Source organism: Chiloscyllium punctatum, chromosome 28 (assembly GCF_047496795.1).
Source record: "Chiloscyllium punctatum isolate Juve2018m chromosome 28, sChiPun1.3, whole genome shotgun sequence".
NCBI lineage: Eukaryota > Metazoa > Chordata > Chondrichthyes > Orectolobiformes > Hemiscylliidae > Chiloscyllium > Chiloscyllium punctatum.
The window spans coordinates 4,515,424-4,521,423 of NC_092766.1; the positions used below are offsets into that span (position 1 = coordinate 4,515,424).

General features: G+C 52.0%; 1 protein-coding gene across 1 annotated transcript in view; it reads left to right on the plus strand.

The window, feature by feature from the left end:
- LOC140453877 (rho guanine nucleotide exchange factor 2-like) overlaps window positions 1-6,000 on the plus strand; it is a 44,796-nt gene that overhangs the window by 28,832 nt on the left and 9,964 nt on the right. The gene's annotated exons all lie outside the window — the stretch shown is intronic.

The following is a 6,000-nucleotide window of genomic DNA, read 5'->3' on the forward strand; positions in this document are numbered from 1 at the left end:
CTCTCAGGGAGATATCGGTACACTGACTGGTGTCTCTCAGTCCCCCCTCTCTCTCAGGGAGATATCTGTTCACTGACTGGTGTCTCTCAGTCCCCTCTCTCTCTCAGGGAGATATCTGTACACTGACTGGTGTCTCTCAGTCCCCTCTCTCTCAGGGAGATATCTGTACACTGACTGGTGTCTCTCAGTCCTTTCTCTCTCTCTCAGGGAGATATCTGTACACTGACTGGTGTCTCTCAGTCCTCTCTCTCTCTCTCAGGGAGATATCTGTACACTGACTGGTGTCTCTCAGTCCCCTCTCTCACAGGGAGATATCTGTACACTGACTGGGGTCACTCAGTCCCCCCTCTCTCTCTCTCTGGGAGATATCTGTACAATGACTGGTGTCTCTCAGTCCCCCCTCTCTCTCAGGGGGATATCTGTACACTGACTGGTGTCTCTCAGTCCCCTCTCTCTCTCAGGGAGATATCTGTACACTGACTGGTGTCTCTCAGTCCCCTCTCTCTCTCAGGGAGATATCTGTACACTGACTGGTGTCTCTCAGTCCCCTCTCTCTCTCAGGGAGATATCTGTACACTGACTGGTGTCTATCAGTCCCTCCCGTCTCTCTCAGGGAGATATCTGTACACTGACTGGTGACTCTCAGTCCCCTCTCTCTCTCTCAGGGAGATATCTGTACACTGACTGGTGTCTCTCAGTCCCCTCTCTCTCTCTCAGGGAGATATCTGTACACTGACTGGTGTCTCTCAGTCCCCTCTCTCTCTCTCTCTCAGGGAGATATCTGTACACTGACTGGTGTCTCTCAGTCCCCTCTCTCACCGGGAGATATCTGTACACTGACTGGGGTCTCTCAGTCCTCTCTCTGAGGGTGATATCTGTACACTGACTGGTGTCTCTCAGTCCCCCCTCTCTCTCAGGGAGATATCTGTACACTGACTGGTGTCTCTCAGTCCCCTCTCTCTCTCTCAGGGAGATATCTGTACACTGACTGGTGTCTCTCAGTCCCCCCTCTCTCTCTCAGGGAGATATCTGTACACTGACTGGTGTCTCTCAGTCCCCTCTCTCTCTCTCAGGGAGATATCTGTACACTGACTGGGGACTCTCAGTCCCCTCTCTCACTCTCAGGGAGATATCTGTACACTGACTGGTATCTCTCAGTCACCTCTCTCTCAGGGAGATATCTGTACACTGACTGGTGTCTCTCAGTTCTCTCTCTCTCTCTCAGGGAGATATCTGTACACTGACTGGTGTCTCTCAGTCCCCTCTCTCTCAGGGAGATATCTGTACACTGACTGGTGTCTCTCAGTCCCCCCTCTCTCTGAGGGAGATATCTGTACACTGACTGGTGTCTCTCAGTCTCCTCTCTCTCAGGGAGATATCTGTAAACTGACTGGGGTCTCTCAGTCTCCTCTCTCTCTCAGGGAGATATCTGTACACTGACTGGTGTCTCTCAGTCCCCTCTCTCTCACAGGGAGATATCTGTACACTGACTGGTGTCTCTCAGTCCTCTCTCTCTCTCTCTCAGGGAGATATCTGTACACTGACTGGTGTCTCTCAGTCCTCTCTCTCTCTCTCAGGGAGATATCTGTACACTGACTGCTGTCTCTCAGTCCCCTCTCTCTCTCTCTCAGGGAGATATCTGGACACTGACTGGTGTCTCTCAGTCCCTCCCGTCTCTCTCAGGGAGATATCTGTACACTGACTGGTGACTCTCAGTCCCCTCTCTCTCTCTCAGGGAGATATCTGTACACTGACTGGTGTCTCTCAGTCCCCTCTCTCTCTCTCAGGGAGATATCTGTACACTGACTGGTGTCTCTCAGTCCCCTCTCTCTCTCTCTCTCTCTCAGGGAGATATCTGTACACTGACTGGTGTCTCTCAGTCCCCTCTCTCACAGGGAGATATCTGTACACTGACTGGTGTCTCTCAGTCCCCCCTCTCTCTCATGGAGATATCTGTACACTGACTGGTGTCTCTCAGTCCCCTCTCTCTCTCGCAGGGAGATATCTGTACACTGACTGGTATCTCTCAGTCCCCTCTCTCTCTCAGGGAGATATCTGTACACTGACTGGTGTCTCTCAGTCCCCTCTCTCTCTCTCAGGGAGATATCTGTACACTGACTGGTGTCTCTCAGTCCCCCCTCTCTCTCTCTCTCAGGGAGATATCTGTACACTGACTGGTGTCTCTCAGTCCCCTCTCTCTCTCTCAGGGAGATATCTGTACACTGACTGGTATCTCTCAGTCCCCTCTCTGTCTCTCTCTGGGAGATATCTGTACACTGACTGGGGACTCTCAGTCCCCTCTCTCACTCTCAGGGAGATATCTGTACACTGACTGGTATCTCTCAGTCCCCTCTCTCTCTCAGGGAGATATCTGTACACTGACTGGTGTCTCTCAGTCCCCCCTCTCTCTGAGGGAGATATCTGTACACTGACTGGTGTCTCTCAGTCTCCTCTCTCTCAGGGAGATATCTGTAAACTGACTGGGGTCTCTCAGTCTCCTCTCTCTCTCAGGGAGATATCTGTACACTGACTGGTGTCTCTCAGTCCCCTCTCTCTCACAGGGAGATATCTGTACACTGACTGGTGTCTCTCAGTCCTCTCTCTCTCTCTCTCAGGGAGATATCTGTACACTGACTGGTGTCTCTCAGTCCTCTCTCTCTCTCTCAGGGAGATATCTGTACACTGACTGCTGTCTCTCAGTCCCCTCTCTCTCAGGGAGATATCTGTACACTGACTGGTGTCTCTCAGTCCCTTCTCTCTCTCTCTCAGGGAGATATCTGGACACTGACTGGTGTCTCTCAGTCCCTCCCGTCTCTCTCAGGGAGATATCTGTACACTGACTGGTGACTCTCAGTCCCCTCTCTCTCTCTCAGGGAGATATCTGTACACTGACTGGTGACTCTCAGTCCCCTCTCTCTCAGGGAGATATCTGTACACTGACTGGTGTCTCTCAGTCCCCTCTCTCTCTCTCAGGGAGATATCTGTACACTGACTGGTGTCTCTCAGTCCCCTCTCTCTCTCTCTCTCTCTCTCAGGGAGATATCTGTACACTGACTGGTGTCTCTCAGTCCCCTCTCTCTCTCGCAGGGAGATATCTGTACACTGACTGGTGTCTCTCAGTCCCCCCTCTCTCTCTCTCTCTCTCAGGGAGATATCTGTACACTGACTGGTATCTCTCAGTCCCCTCTCTCTCTCAGGGAGATATCTGTACACTGACTGGTGTCTCTCAGTCCCCTCTCTCTCTCTCAGGGAGATATCTGTACACTGACTGGTGTCTCTCAGTCCCCCCTCTCTCTCTCTCTCAGGGAGATATCTGTACACTGACTGGTGTCTCTCAGTCCCCTCTCTCTCTCTCAGGGAGATATCTGTACACTGACTGGTATCTCTCAGTCCCCTCTCTGTCTCTCTCTGGGAGATACCTGTACACTGCCTGGGGACTCTCAGTCCCCTCTCTCACTCTCAGGGAGATATCTGTACACTGACTGGTATCTCTCAGTCCCCTCTCTCTCTCAGGGAGATATCTGTACACTGACTGATGTCTCTCAGTCCCCCCTCTCTCTGAGGGAGATATCTGTACACTGACTGGTGTCTCTCAGTCCCCTCTCTCTCTCTCAGGGAGATATCTGTACACTGACTGGGGTCTCTCAGTCTCCTCTCTCTCTCAGGGAGATATCTGTACACTGACTGGTGTCTCTCAGTCCCCTCTCTCTCTCAGGGAGATATCTGTACACTGACTGGTGTCTCTCAGTCCCCCCTCTCTCTGAGGGAGATATCTGTACACTGACTGGTGTCTCTCAGTCTCCTCTCTCTCAGGGAGATATCTGTACACTGACTGGGGTCTCTCAGTCTCCTCTCTCTCTCAGGGAGATATCTGTACACTGACTGGTGTCTCTCAGTCCCCTCTCTCTCACAGGGAGATATCTGTACACTGACTGGTGTCTCTCAGTCCTCTCTCTCTCTCAGGGAGATATCTGTACACTGACTGGTGTCTCTCAGTCCCCCCTCTCTCTGAGGGAGATATCTGTACACTGACTGGTGTCTCTCAGTCTCCTCTCTCTCAGGGAGATATCTGTAAACTGACTGGGGTCTCTCAGTCTCCTCTCTCTCTCAGGGAGATATCTGTACACTGACTGGTGTCTCTCAGTCCCCTCTCTCTCACAGGGAGATATCTGTACACTGACTGGTGTCTCTCAGTCCTCTCTCTCTCTCTCTCAGGGAGATATCTGTACACTGACTGGTGTCTCTCAGTCCTCTCTCTCTCTCTCAGGGAGATATCTGTACACTGACTGCTGTCTCTCAGTCCCCTCTCTCTCAGGGAGATATCTGTACACTGACTGGTGTCTCTCAGTCCCTTCTCTCTCTCTCTCAGGGAGATATCTGGACACTGACTGGTATCTCTCAGTCCCTCCCGTCTCTCTCAGGGAGATATCTGTACACTGACTGGTGACTCTCAGTCCCCTCTCTCTCTCTCAGGGAGATATCTGTACACTGACTGGTGACTCTCAGTCCCCTCTCTCTCAGGGAGATATCTGTACACTGACTGGTGTCTCTCAGTCCCCTCTCTCTCTCTCAGGGAGATATCTGTACACTGACTGGTGTCTCTCAGTCCCCTCTCTCTCTCTCTCTCTCTCTCAGGGAGATATCTGTACACTGACTGGTGTCTCTCAGTCCCCTCTCTCTCTCGCAGGGAGATATCTGTACACTGACTGGTGTCTCTCAGTCCCCCCTCTCTCTCTCTCTCTCTCAGGGAGATATCTGTACACTGACTGGTATCTCTCAGTCCCCTCTCTCTCTCAGGGAGATATCTGTACACTGACTGGTGTCTCTCAGTCCCCTCTCTCTCTCTCAGGGAGATATCTGTACACTGACTGGTGTCTCTCAGTCCCCCCTCTCTCTCTCTCTCAGGGAGATATCTGTACACTGACTGGTGTCTCTCAGTCCCCTCTCTCTCTCTCAGGGAGATATCTGTACACTGACTGGTATCTCTCAGTCCCCTCTCTGTCTCTCTCTGGGAGATACCTGTACACTGCCTGGGGACTCTCAGTCCCCTCTCTCACTCTCAGGGAGATATCTGTACACTGACTGGTATCTCTCAGTCCCCTCTCTCTCTCAGGGAGATATCTGTACACTGACTGATGTCTCTCAGTCCCCCCTCTCTCTGAGGGAGATATCTGTACACTGACTGGTGTCTCTCAGTCCCCTCTCTCTCTCTCAGGGAGATATCTGTACACTGACTGGGGTCTCTCAGTCTCCTCTCTCTCTCAGGGAGATATCTGTACACTGACTGGTGTCTCTCAGTCCCCTCTCTCTCTCAGGGAGATATCTGTACACTGACTGGTGTCTCTCAGTCCCCCCTCTCTCTGAGGGAGATATCTGTACACTGACTGGTGTCTCTCAGTCTCCTCTCTCTCAGGGAGATATCTGTACACTGACTGGGGTCTCTCAGTCTCCTCTCTCTCTCAGGGAGATATCTGTACACTGACTGGTGTCTCTCAGTCCCCTCTCTCTCACAGGGAGATATCTGTACACTGACTGGTGTCTCTCAGTCCTCTCTCTCTCTCTCAGGGAGATATCTGTACACTGACTGCTGTCTCTCAGTCCCCTCTCTCTCAGGGAGATATCTGTACACTGACTGGTGTCTCTCAGTCCCCTCTCTCTCTCTCTCTCAGGGAGATATCTGTACACTGACTGGTGTCTCTCAGTCCCCCCTCTCTCTCAGGGAGATATCTGTACACTGACTGGGGTCTCTCAGTCCCCCCCCTCTCTCTCTCAGGGAGATATCTGTACACTGACTGGTGTCTCTCAGTCCCCTCTCTCTCTCAGGGAGATATCTGTACACTGACTGGGGTCTCTCAGTCCCCCCTCTCTCTCTCAGGGAGATATCTGTACACTGACTGGGGTCTCTCAGTCTCCTCTCTCTCTCTCAGGGAGATATCTGTACACCGATGGACATATGCAGTAATTCGGGATGGTGGGATATGGGCAGTAGTTGGGGATTGT